The following is an 11,297-nucleotide window of genomic DNA, read 5'->3' as shown; positions in this document are numbered from 1 at the left end:
GAGATGCCCATTTCTTTTTGATTGATGTTAATATATTCCCGTGTTCTTTATTCTGTATGTTCCCACATCTTCCTAGACTTGGCTCCATCAACTCTTTCTCTTCTATACTGAGCACTGGATAGGTACCACTACCAGGAAAATTGAACCTAGTGGGAAATTTTAACTTTTAAAAGTGTGAAATATTAAATATTTAAAAATTGCATAGAATAGAAATGTACAGCTTTACAAGTATTCATAAAGTCAATAGCTGGGAAAGTACCATTCAGGTCAAAAACAGAAGTACTACATGTGTCTCTTCCCAATCCCCCTCCCAATCCTCTTAGAGAAAACCATTCTCTTGTCTTTTATAATAAACATTTTTTTGCTTTTCTTTACATATTTACTAACTTAAACTGGTCTCCTAAATATGAATTCCTAAATACTGTTTTTTGAATTTTAATAGAACTGAATTTTAATTTACAATAGAATAATAATGCACACATTTGTTTTCATCGTGTTTTTTAAGATTCAGTTACATTGTGTATATAGCCATATTTCATTCATTTTTTTATATGAAATACTATTTAAATGGGTAAAAATACCACAACGTATTTACCCATTCTTGTGTTCAACATTTTGGGGTTATTTCCTGTTTTCACTGCTATGAACATTCTTACATATCCTAGTGCACATGTACACAAGTTTATCTAGGGGATGTACCTAGGAGTTTAACTGCCAGGTCAGAGGTTATATGTATTATCAAAATAACTAAAAAAGCCGAACTGTTTTCCAGAGTGGTGTTAAGAATTTTTACTCCAACCAATATATGTTTCTTTTGTGCTACATTCTCACCAACCTATGATATAGTCAGATGTCTAAATTTCTGTCAATCAATGAGGTTTTTAACATATATTTCCCAGGTTACAGGTTGAACACTTATGTTATGTTTACTGGCTGTTTGATGTCCTCTATTATTCAAACCTATGTTTTCATCTGGTTGCCTATCATTTTATTATTCCTTTTTTTAAGTTTAAAAAACTTTTAAAACTGAACACACACACACACACACGAGTGGTCAAAAGATAAACATGGTTTGATGATTATCACAAAACAAGTACGTTTGTACTTTTTGACTTCTAAGTAAAAAAATGGACCATTGATGGCATACCATAAATCAACCTCAATACGTACCTCTCAAGCCTTATATCCTCTCTTCCCCAAGATTCACCACTATTCTGCCTTCTAATATTAGAGTTCAATTTTGCCTGTTTTGAACCTCATTATAAATGGAACCCTGTAGGGGCGCCTGGGTGGCTCAGTCGGTTAAACGACTGCCTTCAGCTCAGGTCATGATCCCGGAGTCCTGGGATCGAGTCCCACATCGGGCTCCTGGCTCAGCGGGGAGCCTGCCTCTCCCTCTGACCCTATCCCCTCTCATGCTGTTTCTCTCTCTCAAATAAATAAATAAATAAAATCTTAAAAAAAAAAAAAATGGAACCCTGTAATATCTGTGTCAAGCTTCCTTTACTCAATATTATGTTTGTGAGCTAACTCAACTTGTTATATGAGCTGTGGTGTATTAGTTTTCACTGCTATTTAATATCTACTTCATTTGTATCTAATAATTAATAATGCCTAATAAATTAAATATAATTTAATAATTGTTTCATTTAAAATATTTAAAACTAAAAATAAATATATTTACTAATAATTTTCATAAAACTAATATTATTTGAATAAGTATATTTTATTTTTATTGGTTATATCCTTCTCATATTGAGGGACCTATTTCAATAAATAGGTAATAATTATTGCAAAAATTACTTTAGGTTTTTTTTGCTTAAACAACAGAAATTTATTTCCTTATAATTCTGGAGGCTAGAAATTCAAGATAAAGGTGCCAGCAAGTTTGGTTTCCTCTCATGGACTTTCTTTTAGGCTTGTAGATGGCCATCTTTTTCTGATGTCTTCATATGATCTTCTTCTGTATATAACTGTGTCCTAATCTCTCTTTTTAAGGACACTAGTCATATTGGATTAGGGCCTATCCATATGACCTCATTTTACCTTAACTCTTTCAAGGACCTGTCTCCAAATACAGTTACGTTCTTTTATTCTTTTTTTTGTCCTATTAATTCCAGTATAATTAACAGTGTTAAATTAGTTTCAGGTGTACAATATCACTATTGTAATTCAACAATATCACAATTGTTGAATCACTATTCAACAATTCTATACATTACTCAATGCTTATCATAGCATACTCTTAATCCCCTTCACCTATTTCACCCATCTCCCTTCCCCCTCCCCTCTGGTAACCATAAGTTTGTTTTCTATAGTTAAGAGTCTGTTTTTTCTTTTTTCTTTTTTTTTGTTTCTTAAATTCCACATATTAGTGAAATCATATGGTATTTGTCTTTCTCTGACTTATTTCACTTAGCCTTATACTCTGGGTCCACCCATTTTGTTGCAAATGGCAATGGTTCATTCTTCTTTATGGCTGAGTAATATTCCATTGTATATATATATCACTTTTTTATCCATTCATCAATGGATGGACACTTGGGTTGCTTCCATAATTTGGTTACTGTAAAAAATGATTCAATAAACACAGAGGTGCATATATCTTTTCAAGTTAATATTTTCATTTTCTTTGGGTAAATACTCAGTAGTGGAATTACTGGATCATACAGTAATTCTATTTTTTTTTTTTATGATTTTATTTTATTAGTAATCTCTACACCCCATATGGGGCTTGAACTCACAACCCTGAGATCAGGAGTCCCATGCTCCACTGACTGAGCCAGATAGGAGCTCCCAGTAATTCTATTTTTAATTTTTTGAGAACTTCCATATTGTTTTCACAGTTGCTGCACCAGTTTGCATGCCCACCAACAGTGCATGAGGGTTCCTTTTTCTCCACATCCTTGCTACCACCTGTTGTTTCTTGTATTGTTGATTTTAGCCATTTTGACATATGTGAGGTGATATCTCATTGTGGTTTTGATTTGCATTTCCCTGATGATGAGTGATGCTGAGCATCTTTTCATGTGTCTGTTGGCCATCTGTAGGTCTTCTTTGGAGAAATGTCTGTTCATGTCTTCTGCCCAGTTTTTAATTGGATTATTTGTTTTTTCTGGTATTGAGTTGTGTAAATTCTTTATATATTGGATATTAACCCCTTATTGGATATACCACTTTCAAATATATTTTCCCATTCAGTAAGTTGTCTTTCTGTTTTATTGATGGTTTCCTTTGTTGTGCAAAAACATTTTATTTTGATGTAGTCCCAACAGTTTATTTTTGCTTTTGCTTCCCTTGCCTTACGAGACATATCTAGAAAAATGTTGCTATGGCCAATGTCAGAGAAATTACTGCCTATGCCCTCTTCTAGGATTTTTATGGTTTTAGGTCTCACATTTAGGTCTTTAATCCATTTTGAGTTTATTTTTGTGTATGATATAGACAGTGGTCCAGTTTCATTCCTATGCAAATAGCTGTCCAGTTTTCCCCAACATTATTTGTTGAAGAGACTTTTTCCCATTGCATTGAATATGCTTATTTTATATATCCATTCTACTGCTGCTGGACATTAGGGTCCAGTGTTAGATATCTATAATAACCCTGCTATAATCACTTTAATATGTATTCTTGGTATACATGTTCAGAGATTTCTATTCAACCCTAAGCCTAGGAACTAAATTGTTGGATCACAGTATGCATAATTTCAATTTTAGTAGTTTACACAAACTGTTTTCCAAAGTGGTTATGCCAATTAACACTCCCACCAATAGTGTATGATGGTTGCTTAACATCCTTGCAGTGAGCACTTGATACTGTAGTCTTTTTGATTTTAGCCATTCTGTTGGGTTTGTAGTAGCATCTCAGTGTGTTTTTAATTTTTCCTCCCATGATGACTTATAGATTGAGCACCATTTCACATGTTTATTGGCCATCTGAACACAATCTTTTGTTAAGTATCTCTTAAAATCTCTTCTCCATTTTTCTATTGGGTCTTCTAATTTTATTGGTTTGTAGGAGGTCTTTATACTAGTCTTCCCTTGGTAATATGTGCTGTGAATACTTTTTTTGTTTATTTGTTTGTGTTGTGTTGTGAATATCTTAGTCCACTCTATAGCATTATGTTTTCACTCATGATGTTTTTTGATGAACCCAAATTCTTAATTTTAAGATAAATGATTAGTGTTGTGTCTTGAAATGATGGCATAATTATCCATTTACTTAGGTACTCTTTAATGTCTTCAAATGTTTTATCAGTTCTTCCATTTATAAGTCTTAGATATTTATGTTAGATTTAGTCCAAAGTACTTCATATACTTAGATGATTATTGTTAAGTAGTACTTTCAAAAATATTTTCTACCTGTTTGATGCTGTTTTATATATATAAATACAACCATTTTTTGTACACTGTTTTTATATCATGTGACTTTTTAAAAATCTCTTCAAATTTTAGTAATTTATCTATAGATTCTTTAGATTTTCTATGTATACATTTGTGTATCACTTGTGATATTTACAGTTTTATTTCATTCTTTTAAACTTAATAATTTTAATTTCTTTTTCCTGCCTAACTAAGCAAGCCAAACCCTCCAGTACAATGTGAATAGAACTGCTGATAACAAGCTTTGCTAATTCATGCTCAGGGAAAACTTTCACTGGTTCAAGACTAAGTGTAATATTGGCTGTAGGCTTAAAAAAAAATTTTTTTTAAATAATCTTTATCAGATTAAGAAGATCTTTTTTATTTATAATTTGCTGTTTTTTAAAATAATGAATTAATATATTTTATCAAATACTTTTTTCTGCATCTCTTGAGATAATTACACAACTTTTGTCATTTAATGTTTTAATATGGTTTTTTTTTTTTTAAAGATTTATTTATTTATTTATTTGACAGAGAGAGACACACAGAGAGAGGGAACACAAGCAAGGGGAGTGTGAGAGGGAGAAGCAGGCTTCCCGCGGAGCAGGGAGCCCGATGCGGGCCTTGATCCCAGGACCCTGGGATCATGACCTGAGCCAAAGGCAGACGCTTAACGACTGAGCTACCCAGGCGCCCCATTAATATGATTTTCTGATACTAGTTAATACTCCTGGGATATAACCAACTTAGGCATGATGTTTTATCGTGTGTGTGTGTGTGTGTGTGTGTGTGTGTGTGTGTGTGTGTGTGGTGGATTTGGTTTGCAAATATTTCGCTTAGGACTTCTGCCTAATTAATTTTAACTCTTTCCTACTGTTCTTACTGGTATTAAAGTTTTGCTAACCTCATACATGAGTTGGAGAGCATCGGTCCCTTTTGTTCTGTTCTCTATAAGAATCTGTTTAAGACTGGCATTATTTCTTCTTTTACTGTGTGGTTGAATATTCTAGTGAAGTTATATTTGTGGGAAGATTTCTGACTACTGATTCAATTACTTTTAATGGTTATAGGGCATTTCAGATTTTCTATTCTTTATTAAGTTTCTGCAGGTTATACTTCTAGAAAATCTGTCTACTTAAAAAAATACAACTTTAAATTTAATGGCATAAAGTCCTTCATAATATTCAATTAATTTTTTAATGCCTCTAGGATTTGATGTGATCTCCCCCTTTCATTTCTGATATTATTTGTGCTTGCCTTTTTCCTCCTTGATCAAATTCGCTAAGGATATACGTTAATTTTACTTGTCTTTTTGAAGAAGCAACTTATGGCTTTGCTGATTTTCTCTATAGTATATTTGTTTTCTACTGTATTCATTTTTGCTTTTTATCTTTCCTTTGTTTCTTGAAATATATGCCCAAACTCCCCCTTTTAGGCCTTTCTGCTGCTTCTTCTTCCTTTTTTTTTTTTTGGTATAGACATTTTAAGGCTAGATATTTCTCTCCAAATATTAATTTTGCAGAGTCCTACAAGTTATAACATGTATTTATTTTCGTTATGATTCCATTCAAAGTATTTTCCAATATCTATGATTTCTTTGATCCATGTGTTATTTAGAATTATATTACTTATATTTAACATAATTGCATTATAGTTAGAAATTATATTCTGCTTCTAATCCTATGAAATTTAAGATGGTACGTGGGCAAGTGTATGGTCAATTTTTGTAAATGTTCTCTAAGGGTTTGAAAAAAATGTGCTTCTGCAATTGTTGGATGCAGTATTTTACATTTGGCTTATGGGTCAAGTTTTTTTTAATTAGTTAATTAATTAATTTCAGGGAGAGAGAGAGTGCATGAGCGGGGAGGGGGGTAGAGGGAGAGGGAGGGCGAGAATCCTCAAGCAGACTCCCTGCTGAGTGGGGAGCCTGACACGGGGCTGGATCCCAGGACCCTGAGATCATGACCAGTTGGCTCAGCCAAAATCAACAGTTGGCTGCCCAACTGGCTGAGCCCCCATGGGTCAAGTTTCTTAAACATGCTGTTTAAATATTTTACATCTTATATCAATTACTGAGAGGTATGTATTAAAATCACCTAAAATTATAGATTTGTCTATTTTTTTCTTTTAGTTCTGTCAATTTTTGCATTATATATTTGGGACATTATAATGTATTAGAGACACATAGAAATTTTAAATTATTATAATTTTCTGATGAATTGAATATTTTTACTATGAAATAAATCCTTCTTAACAAGAGAAATGTTTTTCCCTTAAAGTCTATTTTATTCTGTAATAAAACAACTATACCACATATACATATAACACAGTTATGCTTAGTGTTTGCATGGTATATATGCTTTTCCATACTTTCACTTTCAACCTTTCTATATCTTTATATTTCAGGTGGACTCTTTTATAAAGCCTTGATATGACTCCTGCCTACTACTTGTAGTCTCTCTATAACAGTAGACTCCAACAAATATTTATTAAGCATTGTATTAGACGCTGAGGATATAATGGTGTGGAGTAAAGGATTAATATCAAGCATCGTCTTGATGTAGGCCTGGTTAAGAATGACCTCAGTCTCCCAGCCTTGAATACAAGAGTTAAGATAAATGGAAAATGTTATGTCTGCTTTGGTTGTGAAGGACTGCACCTAGGTTGGAGGCTTTGGGCCTGCATGAGTACAGTATGAAAGGTGCTCATTATAAAGAATGGTAGGGAAAAGGGACTGTAGCTTCTATGTGTTATAATGACCTCCACAACACTTAGCTCTCATCCCTGGCAGCTGTACATAACTTATGTGGATGAGAGGGCAAAAGAATCTGTACATATAAATAGCTCTGGATCTCCTGATAAGATGAAAATGTTATACCTGCTGTATTCTCCACCATGTATCCCTTTACAGAGCTAAGTAAACACAGCATTAGATTAAACCTGATTAGAGGCTGACTGCCAGATTAAATCCACAAATGCAGCCATGATGCTCTAATGGTGAACAAGGAAGGCATGATCCATGCCCTCACAGCAATTACAACCTAGTGTGGAAAGAGGTAAGTAATCAGGCAATTAAAAATGTAGTATTTAAACTCTGTGACAGGGACTGTACAGAGTACTTTGTAAGCATATACGAAAGCCACCTAGACTTATGCAGATCGGAAAGACTTTTATGGAGGATATGATTTTTAATTTTATAATTGAAGCATTACTAGAAACATCATTAATAATCACTGAAATATTATTAAGAGAAGCTAGAAAAGGGGCGCCTGGGTGGTTCAGTCAATTAAGTGTTGGACTCTTGATTTCGGCTCAGGTCATGATCTTGTGTCTTGAGATCAAGCCCTTGTGTCAAGGTGTGCTCTGGGTGGGGAGCCTGCTTGAGATTCTCTCTCTCCCTCTCCCTCTGCCCCTCCCCACCCCCTGTGCACGTGCTCTCTCTCTCTCAAAAAAAAAAAAAGAGAGAAAGAGAGAAAGAGCGATTGGAGCTAAAAGAAAGTAACTGGCATTGCTTATAGGAAAAAAGAAAGTATGTCTAGAATATATTGCTGGAGGGAAGAGTGGGAAAAACGAAGTCAGAAAGGTAAAACCAGAGGTCAAGTCTGGCTTTTCAAGTCATGTTGAGTTGAACTTTACCTTATAAAAAAGGGAAGTCAATGGAAGTTTCAATGATAGTGCAACATGATCACTTGTGTCCCTCTCTTGCTGGATGGAGAATGAATTAGAGGGAGTCAAGACCAATGGAAAACCAACCAATGACAGGTAACCTAGGTAATGGGGCCTGAACCAGGGTAATATCAGTGGGAATAGAGAGAAACAGATTAGAGAGCTATTTAGGGCTTGGACTGATAATAATTTGATATGGCAGGCGCCTGGGTGGCTCAGATGGTTAAGCGTCTGCCTTCGGCTCAGGTCATGATCCCAGGGTCCTGGGATCAAGTCCCGCATCGGGCTCTCTGCTCCTTGGGAGCCTGCTTCTCCCTCTGCCTCTCTCTCTCTCTGTCTCTCATGAATAAAGAAATAAAATCTTTAAAAAAAAAAAAAATTGGATATGGCAGTTGGGAAGAGTTGGGAAAGTCAACAATGGCCTGGTTTATGACGTTAGCAGTTAGATGTATGGTGAAATTGTTCCTTGGGTTAGGGAATACAGAAAGAGAAGAAATACTGGAGAGAAAAATGGTGATTTCATTTCTAGATATGTTCAGAGTTTGAGGTGTTAGTGAGATATCCATGTAGATATCTCTGAGAACAGATGTGAGATATCTGGGTCTAAATCTTAGAAGAAAAAATCTAAGCTAAAGAAACAAGATTTAGGAATCATCACCATACAGAAGTCAAGGGGAATGGATTGTTCAAGGAGTCTGTTAAACACATCAAATAATGGGTAAGTTTGAACCTGTATTCTCTGGCAGTGCACTGAGGCTTTTCCAAATTAATTTTCTTCTTTCCACAAGTACCTCCACCCCACACATTCTGATTTCTCTCCTAGGATCTGTGGCAGACCCTGCTAGTGACCCACTCAGTATCCAATCTCTCCTTTTATTTATTTTTTGTCTTAATAGAAGACTGATTTTATTTAGCCAACAATATGTCCAGCTATAAAAGCTTGATTTCTCAGTCTCTCTTGCAGCTGGAGGTAGCCACATGACCTTCACAACTTTTTTCTGTGCATTTTCTAGTATTAGTCATTTTTAAAATAAAAGATAATAGAATACATACTTTTTTTGCTCCTTGTAATTTTCACCTAAAAATATTTTCATTCTGATAATAAATTAAATTCCAAAGTAATCTGCTACAGGGGCATCATCATATCAAAGAAGGAATATGGGCTGGGGCGCCTGGGTGGCTCAGTCGTTAAGCGTCTGCCTTTGGCTCAGGTCATGATCCCAGGGTCCTGGGATCGAGCCCCGCATCAGGCTCCCTGCTCTGCAGGAAGCCTGCTTCTCCCTCTCCCACTCCCCCTGCTTGTGTTCCCTCTCTCGCTGTCTCTCTGTCAAATAAATAAAATAAAATAAATCTTAAAAAAAAGAAGAAGGAATATGGGCTTTGGAATAAAAAAGACCTGGGTTCAATTTTCAGCACTGCTAGTGACTAGGTGAGAAACACTGGACAAATTATTTAATGTTTCTGACTCTCAGTTATCTCACCTATAAAATGAAGATGGTGGGGCGCCTGGGTAGCTCAGTTGTTAGGTGTCTGCCTTCAGCTCGGGTCATGATCCCAGGATCCTGGGATCGACCCCGTTTCGGGCTCCCTACTCTGCTAGAAGCCTGCTTCTCCCTCTCCCACTCCCCCCGCTTGTGCTCCCTCTCTCTCTCTGTGTCTCTCTCTGTCAAGTAAATAAATAAAATCTTCAAAAAAAATAAAACAAAATAAAATGAAGATGGTAATTTCTATACAGGTTTATTGATATTTAGTAAGATAATAGGTAAGTCAATCTATATAAACTATATGAAAGAGGGGTGCCTTGGTGGCTCAGTCAGTTAAGCCTCTGCCTTCAGCTCAGATCATGATCTCAGGATCCTGAGATGGAACCCCGCATCAGGCTCCCTGCTCAGCGGGAAGCCTGCTTCTCCTTTGCCCTCTGCCTGCTCCTCCCCTGCTTGTGCTCTCTCGCTTGCTATCTCTCTCTCTCTGTCAAATAAATAAATCTTTAAAAAAACTGTATGAGAGAATATATAATACTCAGCACGCAGCAGATACTAAAAAATGTCAGCTTCTTTTCCAAATGTGCATACATAGTAAGTTCCTTATATCCCTAATTTGTGATAAAATGGCACAAATAAAACGTAACAGGGGGAGCCTGGGTGGCTCAGTTGGTTAAGCGTCTGCCTTCGGCTCAGGTCATGGTCCCAGGGCCCTGGGATTGAGCCCTGCATTGGGCTCCCTGCTCGGCAGGGAGCCTGCTTCTCCCTCTCCCTGCCGCTCCCTCTGCTTGTGCTTTCTCTGTCAAATAAATAAAGTCCTTAAAAAAAATAACAGAATAAAATTTAAATAAATCTGCTTAAGTTCCTGTTTTTCAATCTGTTTATATAATACATTCTTTCTTACAAACCTTGAGGGTTAAGTTAGAAGGGAGAGTAGTAAAATACTGATGTGTCCTGTCTGGAAATAATCTCTAGGAGACATCTACTTTGGCAGGAAGATTTTAAATCTCATCTGAGATATTCAATTATTGATTAATCAATTGACTTAAAGAAGGTTCACTAACTTCTTAAAAGTTCTTTTAACCTATTTTCATGTATACCTTTTTTTTTTTTTTTTAAAGATTTTATTTATTTATTTGAGAGAGAGAGAATGAGAGACAGAGAGCATGAGAGGGAGGAGGGTCAGAGGGAGAAGCAGACTCCCTGCCGAGCAGGGAGCCCGATGCGGGACTCGACCCCGGGACTCCAAAGATCATGACCTGAGCCGAAGGCAGTCGCTTAACCAACTGAGCCACCCAGGCGCCCCTCATGTATACCTTTTTTGTTGTTGCTTTCTTACTTAAAATATATTAGTATTTCTACTGAATGTGGCTGGCATATGATTCTAGTATTACCCTTTGCAAGGCCATCAAATTAAATAAACAGCATTTGGCTCTCTTTTGGAGATGTGTGGATCACCTTGGATTTAATACAGTAAAGTAAAACTGTTAATCAGTATTTTCTCCTTCAGGGAAGCTAATCTGGTTAACAAGACAATCATCCTGGCTGTGACAGATACTTTTTTTTTTTTTAATTTTTTTATTCTTCTGTTAATCCCCATACATTACATCATTAGTTTTAGATGTAGTGTTCCATGATTCATTGTTTGTGCATAACACCCAGTGCTCCATGCAGAATGTGCCCTCCTCAATACCCATCACCAGGCTAACCCATCCTCCCACCCCCCTCCCCTCTAGAACCCTCAGTTTGTTTTTCAGAGTCCATCGTCTCTCATGGTTCATCTACC

At 36.0% G+C, this 11,297-nt stretch overlaps 1 protein-coding gene and 1 long non-coding RNA gene across 9 annotated transcripts in view; both read right to left on the bottom strand.

Moving 5' to 3' along the window:
* ACER3 (alkaline ceramidase 3) overlaps positions 1–11,297 on the bottom strand; it is a 147,630-nt gene that overhangs the window by 32,204 nt on the left and 104,129 nt on the right. The window lies entirely within an intron of this gene.
* On the bottom strand, positions 5,813–11,276 carry LOC145716224 (uncharacterized). The gene is made up of 2 exons (XR_014138765.1): positions 10,828–11,276; positions 5,813–10,611 (listed from the first exon to the last, which is right to left on the bottom strand). It is a non-coding gene; the product is annotated as an uncharacterized LOC145716224 (long non-coding RNA).

Source organism: Leptonychotes weddellii, chromosome 11 (genome assembly GCF_054177405.1).
Source record: "Leptonychotes weddellii isolate Sample4059 chromosome 11, ASM5417740v2, whole genome shotgun sequence".
NCBI lineage: Eukaryota > Metazoa > Chordata > Mammalia > Carnivora > Phocidae > Leptonychotes > Leptonychotes weddellii.
This window is presented reverse-complemented; position numbering and strand designations above follow the sequence as displayed.